Below are 18,581 nucleotides of genomic sequence, written 5' to 3'. Positions count from 1 at the left end.
CATCCAATTGGATGAATGTTGCTACTCTAGTTTTGGCACCTGCGCTCTAGCCAACAGCTTGCAGATACAGTACCATATCATACTAAATGGACTGTCTCGAGTTTACATACAGAATAATACGAAATGCTCTGAAACCAGGTTGACAGAGTGGGTAGGCTAGTCTATATGATGAGATTATTATGGATAAGAGACAGAATATTCTTATTTGTCAAACGGCAGTCATCATGTCACCAGAATCAGACCCTCAATATTTATTGGAAAGGAGCATCAAGATCACCACCCTGTGAATTTCATCATGAGATATTTCATCTGTAGCCTAATAAACTGCATGGTTTCCCGAGTCGTAGTGGGAGGACCAGACTCCCTATTCAAGTTTCATTCCATATGATGGTTATTATATCAATATTTGTGCATAAAGGCATTTCCACCTCCATTTCTCACATATTTACTTTTACTAAAACAAAAAGATCCCACCATGTTGAATGAACATATTATCTGTCGGGATTTATAAAGATGGACTTTAATACGGTATGACTTTACTCACTTTAAAAACTGTGGATGGAAACGTGGTCAGAGTTGTAATGGACTCATCTTCCTCTCCTCTCTCCATCCTGCTTGCCTCCCCCATCCCACTCTCTCTCTCTTTGTGGACTCCCCCCTAGCAGTGTTTCCTAACGGTTCTGTTCCTCTCGGCAGGTTACTGACCATTAACGAGCCACATTGCAGACGATGCCCCCGGAGATGTGAGCAGTCGCCCACCTGTGTTATTGACTAATCAGGGAGTGATTAGAACAGACCTTATGAGCTGGATTTATGATTGAACAGGACTATAATACTGATATCGTATGAGGCCTAGGTATAACACTGGGAGACTGCTGGTAGACAACTGATAGAATTAGAGAGAACTGATAGTTACAGTGTTACAGTAGACATATAGTTCTCTCTCTCTCTCTCTCTCTCTCTCTCTGTCTCTCTCTCTTTCTCTCTCCCTCTCTCTCTCTCTCCCTCTCTCTCTCTCTCTCTCTCTCTCTCTCTCTCTCTCTCTCTCTCCAAATGTTTAGAGAGGAAGCGATGGATGCAGACATTCCACAGCCCATACCTACCCCCCACCATCCACCATCTTGTTGCCATGGGAACCAAAGCAGATGGGAGACAGGTTCCCTCTCTCTCTCTCTCTCTCTCTCTCTCTCTCTCTCTCTCTCTCTCTTTTATTCTCTCCCTCTCTTCCTCTCTCCCTCCCTGTGTGGGCCACTGATACTCACTGATTAAAGGAAGTTATAATTTGATTTTCTCAACAGGCGCCATTTAATAGAGCAGTTTAACTAAAGCTGTGCCATCCCCAGGGCTTAGAGAATGAGAGTGAAAGAGAGAGAGAGAAAAGAGAGAGAGCTTTAGAGTCATACTAATCCCAAACATTGAACAGTAACCTCCACCTAACACCCTCCCTCCCTCAGTCACTCACTCACTCACTCACTCACTCACTCACTCACTCACTCTCTCTCTATTTCTAATTCTGTTTGCCTCTTTCACTGCCTCTCTTTCTCACTCTCCCACCACCCTCAGATTAAATCTATCCCTTGCTCTCTCTCCTCTGTCCCTCCTTCGTTGAGGCAGACAGAGAAAGGGAGGGTTAGAGAGAGGGAGGGAAGGTCTATAACAGTATAAAGCAGCCTGTATTACTGGCTTATTGTGATAATAACATTTAATTATCCTCTCTCTGCTAACATCAGCTCTATCGCTTTACTTCTCTTCCCCTGCTCACTCACTCATTCACACACTCACTCACTCCATCTGTACTGCCTGGGCCTAATGCCTCTCCCTCCCTCTTTCCCTCCTTCTATCCCTCCCACAGTCTCTCCCTCCTCCTTCACCCACCCTCTCCCCCTCCTTCTCTCCTTCCTTCTCTCCTCCCGTCTGTTCTCGGGCCATTTCAGACCCATTTAGTGGGATAAGCATCTTGAGACAGACAGAGGGTTTCTGCTCTCTTTCAGAGGGAAGCAGGGAGAAGCAGGGAGAGGATATGGAGACTGGCATCGCTGCCTGCCCGCTCTGGAATACCAAACAGGGCCGGTCATCTTAATATGCAATGTGGGGCAGAGCTAGAGATCAAAGGGAGAGACAGAGAGAGAGGCGTGTGTGTGTATATGAGTGTTTGTGTGTGTGCACATGGTGTGTGTGCATGTGTGTATAGGAGTGTGTGCATGTCATCTCTCACCTCATCTAAATCTCCTTTCCTCCTCTCTCTCCACCTCTCTCTCCACCTCTCTCTCCTTCTTTCTCTCCTTCCTATCTCCTCCTCCCTCTCTCCTCCTCTCTCCACCTCTCTCCCCCCCCTCTCTCCTCCCTATCTCCTCCTCTCCCGCCACCTCTCTCTGCTCCTCTCTCTCCTCCCTATCTCTCCCTCTCTCTCCTCCCTATCTCATCCTCTCTCTCCACCCTATCTCCTCCCTATCTCCTCCCTATTCCTCATCTCTCTCCTCCTCTCTCTCCTCCCTATTTCCTACTCTTTCTCCTCCTCTCTCTCCTCCCTATCTCTCCCCTCTATCTCTCCTCTCTCTCTCCACCCTATCTCATCTCTCTCTCCTCCTCTCTCTCCTCCCTCTCTCCACCCTATCTCCTCTCTCTCTCCGCCCTATCTCATCTCTCTCTCCTCCTCTCTCTCCTCCCTCTCTCCACCCTATCTCCTCTCTCTCTCCGCCCTATCTCATCTCTCTCTCCTCCTCTCTCTCCTCCCTATCTCCTGTAAACTGAGTGTGTATTTGTATACAACCAGACATGGGTGTACCTGTCCCTCTAAGCCACTATTCTCTCAGCCAATTAAGGTCATCAGCTGTGGTGGCTGAAGCAGTTTAGACAGACTAAATGAAAAGGTATTAGATTTGAAATATGAATCATTAGACTAGAGCCAGGACAGGGTTGGAGAGGGGGATGGAGGGATAGGGTTGGAGAGGGGATGGAGGGACAGGGTTTGAGAGGGGGATGGAGGGACAGGGTTGGAGAGGGGGAGGGAGGGACAGGGTTGGAGAGGGGGATGGAGGGACAGGGTTGGAGAGGGGGATGGAGGGATAGGGTTGGAGAGGGGGAGGGAGGGACAGGGTTGGAGAGGGGGATGGAGGGACAGGGTTGGAGAGGGGGATGGAGGGACAGGGTTGGAGAGGGGGATGGAGGGATAGGGTTGGAGAGGGGGAGGGAGGGACAGGGTTGGAGAGGGGGATGGAGGGATAGGGTTGGAGAGGGGATGGAGGGACAGGGTTGGAGAGGGGGATGGAGGGACAGGGTTGGAGAGGGGGAGGGAGGGACAGGGTTGGAGAGGGGGATGGAGGGATAGGGTTGGACAGGGGGAGGGAAGGATAAGGTTGGACGGGGGAGGGAGGGATAGGGTTGGAGAGGGGGAGGGAAGGATAAGGTTGGACGGGGGAGGGAGGGATAGGGTTGGAGAGGGGGATGGAGGGATAGGGTTGGACAGGGGATGGAGGGATAGGGTTGGACGGGGGAGGGAGGGATAGGGTTGAGAGGGGGAGGGAAGGATAAGGTTGGACGGGGGAGGGAGGGATAGGGTTGGAGAGGGGGATGGAGGGATAGGGTTGGACAGGGGGATGGAGGGATAGGATTGGATGGGGGAGGGAAGGATAAGGTTGGACGGGGGAGGGAGGGATAGGGTTGGAGAGGGGGATGGAGGGATAGGGTTGGAGAGGGGGATGGAGGGATATGGTTGGACAGGGGGATGGAGGGATTGGGTTGGAGAGAGGAAGGCAGGGATAGGGTTGGACGGGGAGGGAGGGATAGGGTTGGATGGGGGAGGGAGGGATAGGGTTGGACGGGGGATAGGGAGGGATAGGGTTGGAGAGGGGGATGGAGGGATAGGGTTGGAGAGGGGGATGGAGGGATAGGGATTGGTTAGGGTTGGACAGGGGGATGGAGGGATTGGGTTGGAGGGAGAGGAAGGCAGGGATAGGGTTGGACGGGGAGGGAGGGATAGGGTTGGAGAGGGGGATGGAGGGATAGGGTTGGAGAGGGGGATGGAGGGATAGGGTTGGAGAGGGGGATGGAGGGATAGGGTTGGAGAGGGGGATGGAGGTATAGGGTTGGAGAGGGGGATGGAGGGATAGGGTTGGAGAGGGGGAGGGAGGGATAGGGTTGGACAGGGGGATGGAGGGATTGGGTTGGAGGGAGGGAGGCAGGGATAGGGTTGGACGGGGAGGGAGGGATAGGGTTGGACGGGGGAGGGAGGGATAGGGTTGGACGGGGGAGGGAGGGATAGGGTTGGACGGGGGATGGAGGGATAGGGTTGGACAGGGGGAGGGAAGGATAAGGTTGGACGGGGGAGGGAGGGATAGGGTTGGACAGGGGGAGGGAAGGATAAGGTTGGACGGGGGAGGGAGGGATAGGGTTGGAGAAGGGGATGGAGGGATAGGGTTGGACAGGGGGATGGAGGGATAGGGTTGGACTGGGGGAGGGAAGGATAAGGTTGGACGGGGGAGGGAGGGATAGGGTTGGAGAGGGGGATGGAGGGATAGGGTTGGAGAGGGGGATGGAGGGATAGGGTTGGACAGGGGGATGGAGGGATAGGGATGGACAGGGGGAGGGAAGGATAAGGTTGGACGGGGGAGGGAGGGATAGGGTTGGAGAGGGGGATGGAGGGATAGGGTTGGAGAGAGGGAGGCAGGGATAGGGTTGGACGGGGGAGGGAGGGATAGGGTTGGACGGCGGAGGGAGGGGTAGGGTTGGACGGGGGAGGGAGGGATAGGGTTGGACGGGGGAGGGAGGGATAGGGTTGGACGGGGGATGGAGGGATAGGGTTGGACAGGGGGAGGGAAGGATAAGGTTGGACGGGGGAGGGAGCGATAGGGTTGGAGAGAGGGAGGCAGGGATAGGGTTGGAGAGGGGGAGGGAGGGATTGGGTTGGAGATGGGGAGGGAAGGATAAGGTTGGACGGGGGAGGGAGGGATAGGGTTGGACAGGGGGAGGGAAGGATAAGGTTGGACGGGGGAGGGAGGGATAGGGTTGGAGAAGGGGTTGGAGGGATAGGGTTGGACAGGGGGATGGAGGGATAGGGTTGGACTGGGGGAGGGAAGGATAAGGTTGGACGGGGGAGGGAGGGATAGGGTTGGAGAGGGGGATGGAGGGATAGGGTTGGAGAGGGGGATGGAGGGATAGGGTTGGAGAGGGGGATGGAGGGATAGGGTTGGACAGGGGGATGGAGGGATAGGGATGGACAGGGGGAGGGAAGGATAAGGTTGGACGGGGGAGGGAGGGATAGGGTTGGAGAGGGGGATGGAGGGATAGGGTTGGAGAGAGGGAGGCAGGGATAGGGTTGGACGGGGGAGGGAGGGATAGGGTTGGACGGCGGAGGGAGGGGTAGGGTTGGATGGGGGAGGGAGGGATAGGGTTGGACGGGGGAGGGAGGGATAGGGTTGGACGGGGGATGGAGGGATAGGGTTGGACAGGGGGAGGGAAGGATAAGGTTGGACGGGGGAGGGAGCGATAGGGTTGGAGAGAGGGAGGCAGGGATAGGGTTGGAGAGGGGGAGGGAGGGATTGGGTTGGAGATGGGGAGGGAAGGATAGGGTTGGAGAGGGGGAGGGAGGGATAGGGTTGGAGATGGGGAGGGAAGGATAGGGTTGGAGAGGGGGGGGTTGAGAGGGGGGGGTTGGAGAGGGGGAGGGAGGGATAGGGTTGGAGAGAGGGAGGCAGAGATAGGGTTGGAGAGGGGGAGGGAGGGATTGGGTTCCAGAGGGGGAGGGAGGGATAGGGTTGGACGGGGAGGGAAGGATAGGGTTGGAGAGGGGGGGGTGGAGAGGGGGGGGTTGGAGAGGGGGAGGGAGGGATAGGGTTGGAGAGAGGGAGGCAGGGATAGGGTTGGAGAGGGGGAGGGAGGGATAGGGTTGGAGAGAGGGAGGCAGGGATCGGGTTGGAGAGAGGGAGGCAGGGATAGGGTTGGAGAGAGGGAGGCAGGGATAGGGTTGGAGAGGGGGAGGGAGGGATTGGGTTGGAGAGGGGGAGGGAGGGATTGGGTTGGAGAGGGGAAGGGAGGGGTAGGGTTGGAGAGGGGGAGGCAGGGATCGGGTTGGAGAGAGGGAGGCAGGGATAGGGTTTGAGAGAGAGAGGCAGGGATAGGGTTTGAGAGAGGGAGGCAGGGATAGGGTTGGAGAGAGGGAGGCAGGGATAGGGTTGGAGAGGGGGAGGGAGGGATAGGGTTGGAGAGAGGGAGGCAGGGATAGGGTTGGAGAGAGGGAGGCAGGGATAGGGTTGGAGAGAGGGAGGCAGGGATAGGGTTGGAGAGAGGGAGGCAGGGATAGGGTTGGAGAGAGGGAGGCAGGGATAGGGTTGGAGAGGGGGAGGCAGGGATAGGGTTGGAGAGAGGGAGGCAGGGATAGGGTTGGAGAGAGGGAGGCAGGGATAGGGTTGGAGAGAGGGAGGCAGGGATAGGGTTGGAGTGAGGGAGGCAGGGATAGGGTTGGAGAGAGGGAGGCAGGGATAGGGTTGGAGAGAGGGAGGCAGGGATAGGGTTGGAGAGAGGGAGGCAGGGATAGGGTTGGAGAGGGGGAGGCAGGGATAGGGTTGGAGAGAGGGAGGCAGGGATAGGGTTGGAGAGAGGGAGGCAGGGATAGGGTTGGAGAGGGGGAGGCAGGGATAGGGTTGGAGAGAGGGAGGCAGGGATAGGGTTGGAGAGAGGGAGGCAGGGATAGGGTTGGAGAGAGGGAGGCAGGGATAGGGTTGGAGAGAGGGAGGCAGGGATAGGGTTGGAGAGAGGGAGGCAGGGATAGGGTTGGAGAGGGGGAGGCAGGGATAGGGTTGGAGAGAGGGAGGCAGGGATAGGGTTGGAGAGAGGGAGGCAGGGATAGGATTGGAGAGAGGGAGGCAGGGATAGGGTTGGAGAGAGGGAGGCAGGGATAGGGTTGGAGAGAGGGGAGGCAGGGATAGGGTTGGAGAGAGGGAGGCAGTGATAGGGTTGGAGAGGCAGGGATAGGGAGGGAGGCAGGGATAGGGTTGGAGAGAGGGAGGCAGGGATAGGGTTGGAGAGAGGGAGGCAGGGATAGGGTTGGAGAGAGGGAGGCAGGGATAGGGTTGGAGAGAGGGAGGCAGGGATAGGGTTGGAGAGAGGGAGGCAGGGATAGGGTTGGAGAGAGGGAGGCAGGGATAGGGTTGGAGAGAGGGAGGCAGGGATAGGGTTGGAGAGAGGGAGGCAGGGATAGGGTTGGAGAGAGGGAGGCAGGGATAGGGTTGGAGAGAGGGAGGCAGGGATAGGGTTGGAGAGAGGGAGGCAGGGATAGGGTTGGAGAGAGGGGGGTTGGAGAGAGGGAGGCAGGCAGGGATAGGGTTGGAGAGAGGGAGGCAGCAGGGATAGGGTTGGAGAGAGGGAGGCAGGGATAGGGTTGGAGAGAGGGAGGCAGGGATAGGGTTGGAGAGAGGGAGGCAGGGATAGGGTTGGAGAGGGGGAGGCAGGGATAGGGTTGGAGAGAGGGAGGCAGGGATAGGGTTGGAGAGAGGGAGGCAGGGATAGGGTTGGAGAGAGGGAGGCAGGGATACGGTTGGAGAGAAGGAGGCAGGGATAGGGTTGGAGAGGGGGAGGCAGGGATAGGGTTGGAGAGAGGGAGGCAGTGATAGGGTTGGAGAGAGGGAGGCAGGGATAGGGTTGGAGAGAGGGAGGCAGGGATAGGGTTGGAGAGAGGGAGGCAGGGATAGGGTTGGAGAGAGGGAGGCAGGGATAGGGTTGGAGAGAGGGAGTTAGGGGTTGGATAGGGTTGGAGAGAGGGAGTTAGGGATAGGGTTGGAGAGAGGGAGGCAGGGATAGGGTTGGAGAGAGGGAGGCAGGGATAGGGTTGGAGAGAGGGAGGCAGGGATAGGGTTGGAGAGAGGGAGGCAGGGATAGGGTTGGAGAGAGGGAGGCAGGGATAGGGTTGGAGAGAGGGAGGCAGGGATAGGGTTGGAGAGAGGGAGGCAGGGATAGGGTTGGAGAGAGGGAGGCAGGGATACGGTTGGAGAGAAGGAGGCAGGGATAGGGTTGGAGAGGGGGAGGCAGGGATAGGGTTGGAGAGAGGGAGGCAGTGATAGGGTTGGAGAGAGGGAGGCAGGGATAGGGTTGGAGAGAGGGAGGCAGGGATAGGGTTGGAGAGAGGGAGGCAGGGATAGGGTTGGAGAGAGGGAGTTAGGGATAGGGTTGGAGAGAGGGAGTTAGGGATAGGGTTGGAGAGAGGGAGGCAGGGATAGGGTTGGAGAGAGGGAGGCAGGGATAGGGTTGGAGAGAGGGAGGCAGGGATATGGTTGGAGAGAGGGAGGCAGGGATAGGGTTGGAGAGAGGGAGGCAGGGATAGGGTTGGAGAGAGGGAGGCAGGGATAGGGTTGGAGAGAGGGAGGCAGGGATAGGGTTGGAGAGAGGGAGGCAGGGATAGGGTTGGAGAGAGGGAGGCAGGGATAGGGTTGGAGAGAGGGAGGCAGGGATAGGGTTGGAGAGAGGGAGGCAGGGATAGGGTTGGAGAGAGGGAGGCAGGGATAGGGTTGGAGAGAGGGAGGCAGGGATAGGGTTGGAGAGAGGGAGGCAGGGATAGGGTTGGAGAGAGGGAGGCAGGGATAGGGTTGGAGAGAGGGAGGCAGGGATAGGGTTGGAGAGAGGGAGGCAGGGATAGGGTTGGAGAGAGGGAGGCAGGGATAGGGTTGGAGAGAGGGAGGCAGGGATAGGGTTGGAGAGAGGGAGGCAGGGATAGGGTTGGAGAGAGGGAGGCAGGGATAGGGTTGGAGAGAGGGAGGCAGGGATAGGGTTGGAGAGAGGGAGGCAGGGATAGGGTTGGAGAGAGGGAGGCAGGGATAGGGTTGGAGAGGGGGAGGCAGGGATAGGGTTGGAGAGAGGGAGGCAGGGATAGGGTTGGAGAGAGGGAGGCAGGGATAGGGTTGGAGAGGGGGAGGCGGGGATAGGGTTGGAGAGAGGGAGGCAGGGATAGGGTTGGAGAGAGGGAGGCAGGGATAGGTTTGGAGAGAGGGAGGCAGGGATAGGGTTGGAGAGAGGGAGGCAGGGATAGGGTTGGAGAGAGGGAGGCAGGGATAGGGTTGGAGAGAGGGAGGCAGGGATAGGGTTGGAGAGAGGGAGGCAGGGATAGGGTTGGAGAGGGGAAGGGAGGGATTGGGTTGGAGAGGGGAAGGGAGGGGTAGGGTTGGAGAGAGGGAGGCAGGGATAGGGTTGGAGAGGGGGAGGGAGGGATTGGGTTGGAGAGGGGAAGGGAGGGGTAGGGTTGGAGAGGGGAAGGGAGGGGTAGGGTTGGAGAGAGGGAGGCAGGGATAGGGTTGGAGAGAGGGAGGCAGGGATAGGGTTGGAGAGAGGGAGGCAGGGATAGGGTTGGAGAGGGGGAGGCAGGGATAGGGTTGGAGAGAGGGAGGCAGGGATAGGGTTGGAGAGGGGGAGGCAGGGATAGGGTTGGAGAGAGGGAGGCAGGGATAGGGTTGGAGAGAGGGAGGCAGGGATAGGGTTGGAGAGAGGGAGGCAGGGATAGGGTTGGAGAGAGGGAGGCAGGGATAGGGTTGGAGAGAGGGAGGCAGGGATAGGGTTGGAGAGAGGGAGGCAGGGATAGGGTTGGAGAGAGGGAGGCAGGGATAGGGTTGGAGAGAGGGAGGCAGGGATAGGGTTGGAGAGAGGGAGGCAGGGATAGGGTTGGAGAGAGGGAGGCAGGGATAGGGTTGGAGAGAGGGAAGCAGGGATAGGGTTGGAGAGGGGGATGGAGGGATAGGGTTGGAGAGAGGGAGGCAGGGATAGGGTTGGAGAGAGGGAGGCAGGGATAGGGTTGGAGAGAGGGAGGCAGGGATAGGGTTGGAGAGAGGAAGGGAAGGTGGGATAAGCAGAAAGAAATGGAAGAGAAAGAAAAGGGCAGAATGAGAGGGCAGATAATAAAAGATTAACGTCACGCTTCTCAGAGTGGTGGAATTTGAAAACCCTCTAGATCAAATTATTTATCCCTGTCAGTGGAGAGACAGAGAAAGGGAGAGAATAAAAGAAAGGAAATGGAAAAATAGGAAAGACTGAAATGAGGCCCTCTCGCACACTTTGGTGGCAGTATTGACAGACTAATATTACTGTGCGTGTGCGTTTGTATGAATATGTGTGTACCCGCTTGTTTGTGTGTGTGTGTGTGTGTGTGTGTGTGTGTGTGTGTGTGCGCGCGCGTGTGTGCGCGCGCGTGTGTGTGTGTGTGTGTGTGTGTGTGTGTGTGTATGTGTGTCTGAACCTCAAGGCTGTTTCTGCTGAGAAGAAAGAGAGGGAGAAGAAAATAGGAAGAGAGAGTGATTAAACGAGTCCTGCACCTCTTTGATTCTTCTCTAATTTTCTGAGCAGAGAGAACAGTCCACCTACGCAGCCCTGTACACTCTACCTGTCTCAGTCTCAATGGAGACAACACACACAGCACCTACACTCTCTCATACACTCCTCTGTCTCAAGTAAATACACACACATATAAATGTGCACACATATGTGCACTTACACAAAAACTCACACCTCTTTTGATTTCAGTTTCAATGGACATTCCTTTACATGTATACCGTTGCCTACGCGCCCCTCTCTCTCTCTCTCTCTCTCTCTCTCTCTCTCTCTCTCTCTCTCTCTCTCTCTCGACCCTAGGACACATTACACACACACACATTCTCAATACACACTCACCTGAATAGACTGCTAAGATCACGACACACACACACACTCCCTTCTCATTAGCCCTGATTCCCCCTGAGTGACATCTTTAACAAAAGGATGCAGGGCTGCCGCCATGGCAACCATGCCTCCTTCATCTCTATGCAGCACCTCAGACTGTTTAGAGGACACAGTAAGTGATCTCTCCCCCTCTCTCTCTTTCTCTCTCTCCCTCCCTCTAGCTATCTCTCCCTCTCTCTCCTTCACTCCCGCTAGCTATCTCTCTCCCTCTCCCTCTACCTCTGTCTCTCTCTCCCTCCACCTCGGTATTCCTCTACCCTTCTCTCTTTCCCTCTCTATCTTGTTATCATTCTATCCATCTCCCCTTCCATTTTAACCGTCTTCTTCTCCATTTCCTCCCCCTCTCTCTTTATGTCTATTTGATTATGTCTCCATCCCTTTCTTTCAAGTGCTATTGCTCTCCCTCATCTCCTTCTCTTTCCCTCATCTCCTTCTCTCTCCCTCATCTTCTTCTCTCTCCCTCATCTACTTCTCTCATCTCCTTCTCTCTCCCTCATCTCCTTCTCTCTCCCTCATCTCCTTCTCTTTCCCTCATCTCCTTCTCACTTCCTCATCTCCTTCTCTCTCCCTCATCTCCTTCTCTTTCCCTCATCTCCTTCTCTCTCCCTCATCTCCTTCTCTTTCCCTCATCTCCTTCTCTCTCCCTCATCTCCTTCTCTTTCCCTCATCTCCTTCTCTCTCCCTCATCTCCTTCTCTCTTCCTCATCTCCTTCTCTCTCCCTCATCTCCTTCTCTCTTCCCTCATCTCCTTCTCTCTTCCCTCATCTCCTTCTCATCTCCTTCTCTCTTCCTAATCTCCTTCTCTCTTCCCTCATCTCCTTCTCTCTCCCTCATCTCCTTCTCTCCCCCACATCTCCTTCTCTCTCCCTCATCTCATTCTCTCTTCCCTCATCTCCTTCTCATCTCCTTCTCTCTCCCTCATCTCCTTCTCTCTTCCCTCATCTCCTTCTCTCTCCCTCATCTCCTTCTCTCCCCCACATCTCCTTCTCTCTCCCTCATCTCATTCTCTCTTCCCTTATCTCCTTCTCCTTCTCTCTTCCCTCATCTCCTTCTCCTTATCTCTTCCCTCATCTCCTTCTCTCTTCCCTCATCTCCTTTTCCTTCTCTCTTCCCTCATCTCCTTCTCCTTATCTCTTCCCTCATCTCCTTCTCTCTGTCTACTGTTTACAGGTCATCTCTTATATTCCTGTGTCTGAGGCAGAGATTCTACTTTCCAGTCAGTGGTTACTGTAAGACAGTGTATGTACTGTATATGTGTGTGTGTGCGCTTATGCGTGTGTGGATGTGAGGGTTACAAGAGTCTTTCATATCTAGGCCACAGGAGTCCACAGCAACCAGTGTGTCTTGTGTCGTAGCAAATCAGCTGCACACTGCCCCCCTCCCACCCCCCTAGTCTGAGGAGAGAGTAGAGGCTAAGAATAGACCACCATGGAAGTGGTGTCTTTTCGCCCTCTGCCTCCTCTCCTATTCCTCCTCCACTCCTGCCATCATAGTTTGTGGTGTATTGTAAGTCACCCAATTAGGGTTAGATTCTGTCTTTACTTCCCCCATCTCTTTCGCTGAGCTAAGCCCAGCAAGAACTCTCGCTCCTGCATCGGCAAGATGTCCCTAATGTGCCCCGAATACAACAGGTGTAGGTAGACCTTACAGTGAAATACTTACTTAAAGGCTGTAACCAATAGTGCAAAAAAAGGTATTAGGTGAACAATAGGTAGGTAAAGAAATAAAACAACAGTAAAAAGACAGGCTATATACAGTAGCGAGGCTATAAAAGTAGCGAGGCTACATACAGACACCGGTTAGTCAGGATGATTGAGGTAGTATGTACATGTAGATATGGTTAAAGTGACTATGCATATATGATGAACAGAGAGTAGCAGTAGTGTAAAACAGGGGTTGGCGGGTGGTGGGTGGCGGGACACAATGCAGATAACTCGGTTAGCCAATGTGCGGAGCACTGGTTGGTCGGCCCAATTGAGGTAGTATTGAGGTAGTATGTACATGCAGCCCTGGTCCTGGATGTGTATATTGGTTGGGGAAAAGAGGGACTGGAGAGCGGATGTTGTGCTCTACTGCCTGTATGTACAGATGAAGTTGGAAGTTTACATACACCTTAGCCAAATACATTTAAACTCAGTTTTTCACAATTCCTGACATTGAATCCTAGTAAAAAATCCCTGTCTTAGGTCAGTTAGGATCACCACTTTATTTCAAGAATGTGAAATGTCAGAAAAATAGTCGAGAGAAACAAAAAGAGAACTGTTTGGCCATAATGACCATCTTTATGTTTGGAGGAAAAAGGGGGAGGCTTGCAAGCCTAACAACACCATCCCAACCATGAAGCAGGGGGGTGGCAGCATCGTGTTGTGGGGGTGCTTTGTTGCAGGAGGGACTGGTGCACTTCACAAAATAGATGGCAATTTGATGAAGGACATCAGTCAGGAAGTTAAAGCTTGTTCTCAAATGGAGAACGCCCAATTTTTCAGTTTTTGATTTGTTAAAAAAGTTTGAAATATCCAATAAATGTCATTCCACTTCATGATTGTGTCCCACTTGTTGTTGATTCTTCACAAAAAAATACAGTTTTATATCTTTATGTTTGAAGCCTGAAATGTGGCAAAAGGTCGCAAAGTTCAAGGGGGCCGAATACTTTCGCAAGGCACTGTATGTGTTGACTGTGTCATAACAAATGGCTACCGGTACATAACATCTTGTGTTAACAGAGATCCATATCAATATGCATATTGTTATGAAATGGGGGGGAATGTTTGTGTTAGGACATAGACAAATACATTAGCATGATACACTTCCACACTCCATCCCCAGGTGGTGTGGGAGGATTTTTCAGTCATCTGGTGAATCTCAGTAACTATACTGTTCTCTTTGAAGTAGAAAGAAAAATCGATATAAGTTTAAATATTAGACATGTGTTAACAGAATGAAGGCTGAGCCCATGTGAGTGTGCAAAGCTGGATCAACATTGAATTGACCATTGGACATGTAAAAAACAGAATGTAAGCTCTTTATATCTTTATGTTTGAAGCCTGAAATGTGGCAAAAGGTCGCAAAGTTCAAGGGGGCCGAATACTTTCGCAAGGCACTGTATACAACATAATTGCACATACATACTGCATGCCAATACATGCAGAAAATAATTGTGTGTGTGTGTGTGTGTGTGTGTGTGTGTGTGTGTGTGTGTGTGTGTGTGTGTGTGTGTGTGTGTGTGTGTGTGTGTGTGTGTGTGTGTGTGTGTGTGTGTGTGTGTGTGTGTGTGGTATTCTCATACTCTCCGTCTGTCTCCTCTGTGTTTCTGTGCTGTCTGTGGCCTCCTCTTCTCCATGAATACTAATGTAATTCAAACCCCTGAGATCACCCCCCCCCCTCCATACCTCCTCTGTCCTCTCCCTCTCTCCATTTCTTCCTTTCCCTCCTCTCTATTTTCCTCACTCCCTCTATCACTCCTTTCCCCTTCTGTCCATCCTTCACTCCCTTCACATGATAAAACCCTTTCCTCTTACTCCATCATCCCTCCCTCTATCACTCTCTCCTCTATCACTCCTCTATCCTCCCCTCTCCTCTTCTCCTCTTCCATCCCTTCCTTCTTATACCTCTCTCAGAGCTGAGTCTCCTCAAGGAGAGACACAAACCATGTCAAAACAGCTTCCACACCTACTTACAACTGTATTCATCAGGTGTGTGTGTGTGTGTGTGTGTGTGTGTGTGTGTGTGTGTGTGTGTGTGTGTGTGTGTGTGTGTGTGTGTGTGTGTGTGTGTGTGTGTGTGTGTGTGTGTGTGTGTGTGTGTGTGTGTGTGTGTGTGTGTGTGTGTGTGTACGTGTGTGTGTGTACGTGTGTGAGATTAGTGTTTCTCCTCTATACAGCCCCTCCAGCACCCAAGTTGTATGCACTCCTTAACCAAAACACGTTTCGATATCCGCAACATTGTTCACTTATTATTCACTTATAACTACACATCCTTTAAAAATATATTTTTTTTAACCACAAGTGCAAATAATGAAAAGGGAGCAGGGGGTTCTGTTCCTTGTAGAGTAGAACCACTGCTGACTGGGCATTCTGGAACTTTACTGCTTCAGTCTGGAAATAAAATCTCTCTGACTGCCAACAGGAGCCTCTATTTTGTGTGTGTGTGTGTGTGTGTGTGTGTGTGTGTGTGTGTGTGTGTGTGTGTGTGTGTGTGTGTGTGTGTGTGTGTGTGTGTGTGTGTGTGTGTGTGTGTGTGTGTGTGTGTGAACACACTCAAAATGTTCCTTAGAGAGAGAGAGGAGAGAAGACCAGAGTGGATTAGAGAAGACTTCATTCAATGTGCGCTTTTTAACTGGTTGATTTAATTGAATCCATTTGAGACAACTAATTTACTCCTTCATTAATTAAGGCCACATTTAGATTATTAGGAATTTGTCTTTCCATCTCTGATGTCCAATATCCCACAATGGGCACTTCCTCAGAGAAAGAAAGATTCCTGTTGCCGTGGAAATGATGGATTGAGAGAAAGAGAGAGAGAGAGAGAGAGAGAGAGAGAGAGAGAGAGAGAGAGAGAGAGAGAGAGAGAGAGAGAGAGAGAGAGATATATATATGTGTCTCGGTCTGTGTTCTCTACTGATTTAGAAGGGAGAGGAGTGGCTGGGGGAATCAACAGGCTACACTGCCACAACCACAGCCACAGCACGACCACACACATTCTCAAGACTATTACAACCCCTACTGGGGAACAGAGGAGAGACATGCTGGTGTTTACACAAACACTGGCAGATTGCAAACACACACAAAGCAAGATGCACACCTGGCAGTGTGTGTGGACTCTTTGAGGAATGTCTTTATCTCTCTGTCTCTGTCTCGCTGTATCGTGCACACACACGCATGCAAACACCCACACAAAACAAGATGCACACTTGGTAGCGTGTGTGTGTGGATGCTTTGTAGAGATGGAGAGCAAAGAATGTGTTTATCTGTCTTTCTGTATCATACACACGCACACACATGCGCACACACAAAATGTCTACTGGAACACTTTGGGTTTCATCATCTTTTTTCCCTGTGTTTTTCTTTCTTTTTCTCCTGAGGGGAGGGAGGGGAGGGGGAGAAAGGGGTGTCTCATTCCCTCTCTTTTGTTGCTGCTTGTGAAAGAGAGCACATATCCATACAGACCACTCTCTCCCTCAACCTCTCACTCCCTCTTTCTCTTTCACACACACACACAATCACACACACACACACAGACACACAAACACACACACACGTACACAAAGATAGACACCAGGGCAGCATCAAAGCACTGGTGTATCACTTCAACCACACAGCCTGCTCGGTCTGAGTCTGTTTCCCTGTTGAACCCTCCTACTGGCCTCCACTTGGTACAGTCCAGGCATTCCTGCCAACTTGCCAAGTAGCTTTCACACATGGAGGGGAAGCTTGTCTCAAGCAATTGCTGACAAGCTACAAACAAGACAGGCTCTCTCTCTCTCTCTCTCTCCCTCTCTCTCTCTCTCTCTTCCTTTCTTTCCTTCTCCCCCTCCCTCCGCCTAATCTCCCACCCACCCACACATACTCCTTACCCCTTCCGACCTCTCTCTCTCTGTCCCTCTCCCTCTCTCTGAGAATGTGGGGGACCCGCTAGACATGTATTAAATAGTCAGCTGTTCTTGGGTGTTCTCTACTCTGCTCCCCTAACTCTCATAAGTGCACACTGGAAACCGTAAGGTTATCTAAAGAGTGATGTATGTATTTACAGTATATTAACAAGACAGCGTACCTTTTAGTGAACCAAAACTGTATATCCTTGCATTTCAAACCAACATCAGTGTATCTATGGTATCTACATAACATCACTATGATGATAATTACCATCATTATCGTCATCCTCAGCAGAAGCAGCAGATCCCCATTGATGAGGATGATGATGACGATCAATGCCATACCGAGTATACCAATCCAGATGTTGATACTGATAATGTTAAAGATACTGTATACTGTACATCAAGTGGTGACTGGGACTTGGCTGTTGTATTTTGATAGGGTGTTGCACAGCATTTAGGAAGTAACCTAATAGAAGCTGGGGATAAATAATGTCCTACGTTGGGTTCATAAAGTACTGTACTCAGCACCACCTGTCGTGGACACTGTCGACCCCATAGGCCGAACCCTAACCCAGTGTTTAGTGCCACCTGTCGTGGACAGTGTCGACCCCATAGGCCGAACCCTAACCCAGTGTTTAGTGCCACCTGTCGTGGACAGTGTCGACCCCATAGGCCGAACCCTAACCCAGTGTTTAGTGCCACCTGTCGTGGACAGTGTCGACCCCATAGGCCGAACCCTAACCCAGTGTTTAGTGCCACCTGTCGTGGACAGTGTCGACCCCATAGGCCGAACCCTAACCTATTGTTCTGTGCCACCTGTCGTGGACAGTGTCGACCCCATAGGCCGAACCCTAACCCAGTGTTTAGTGCCACCTGTCGTGGACAGTGTCGACCCCATAGGTCGAACCTTAACCTATTGTTCTGTGCCACCTGTCGTGGACAGTGTCGACCCCATAGGCCGAACCCTAACCTATTGTTCTGTGCCACCTGTCGTGGACAGTGTCGATCCCATAGGCCGAACCCTAACCCAGTGTTTAGTGCCACCTGTCGTGGACAGTGTCGACCCCATAGGCCGAACCCTAACCCAGTGTTTAGTGCCACCTGTCGTGGACGGTGTCGACCCCATAGGTCGAACCCTAACCCAGTGTTTAGTGCCACCTGTCGTGGACAGTGTCGACCCCATAGGCCGAACCCTAACCCAGTGTTTAGTGCCACCTGTCGTGGACAGTGTCGACCCCATAGGCCGAACCCTAACCTATTGTTCTGTGCCACCTGTCGTGGACAGTGTCGACCCCATAGGTCGAACCCTAACCCAGTGTTTAGTGCCACCTGTCGTGGACAGTGTCGACCCCATAGGCCGAACCCTAACCTATTGTTCTGTGCCACCTGTCGTGGACAGTGTCGACCCCATAGGCCGAACCCTAACCCAGTGTTTAGTGCCACCTGTCGTGGACAGTGTCGACCCCATAGGTCGAACCTTAACCTATTGTTCTGTGCCACCTGTCGTGGACAGTGTCGACCCCATAGGCCGAACCCTAACCTATTGTTCTGTGCCACCTGTCGTGGACAGTGTCGATCCCATAGGCCGAACCCTAACCCAGTGTTTAGTGCCACCTGTCGTGGACAGTGTCGACCCCATAGGCCGAACCCTAACCCAGTGTTTAGTGCCACCTGTCGTGGACGGTGTCGACCCCATAGGTCGAACCCTAACCTATTGTTCTGTGCCACCTGTCGTGGACAGTGTCGACCCCATAGGTCGAACCCTAACCCAGTGTTTAGTGCCACCTGTCGTGGACAGTGTCGACCCCATAGGTCGAACCCTAACCCAGTGTTTAGTGCCACCTGTCGTGGACAGTGTCGACCCCATAGGCCGAACCCTAACCCCGTGTTTAGTGACACCTGTCGTGGACAGTGTCGACCCCATAGGTCGAACCCTAACCCAGTGTTTAGTGCCACCTGTCGTGGACAGTGTCGACCCCATAGGCCGAACCCTAACCCAGTGTTTAGTGCCACCTGTCGTGGACAGTGTCGACCCCATAGGCCGAACCCTAACCCAGTGTTTAGTGCCACCTGTCGTGGACAGTGTCGACCCCATAGGCCGAACCCTAACTTATTGTTCTGTGCCACCTGTCGTGGACAGTGTCGACCCCATAGGTCGAACCCTAACCCAGTGTTTAGTGCCACCTGTCGTGGACAGTGTCGACCACATAGGCCGAACCCTAACCTATTGTTCTGTGCCACCTGTCGTGGACAGTGTCGACCCCATAGGCCGAACCCTAACCTATTGTTCTGTGCC

The sequence above is a fragment of the Oncorhynchus clarkii genome, chromosome 3 (genome assembly GCF_045791955.1).
Source record: "Oncorhynchus clarkii lewisi isolate Uvic-CL-2024 chromosome 3, UVic_Ocla_1.0, whole genome shotgun sequence".
Lineage (NCBI taxonomy): Eukaryota > Metazoa > Chordata > Actinopteri > Salmoniformes > Salmonidae > Oncorhynchus > Oncorhynchus clarkii.
This window is presented reverse-complemented; position numbering follows the sequence as displayed.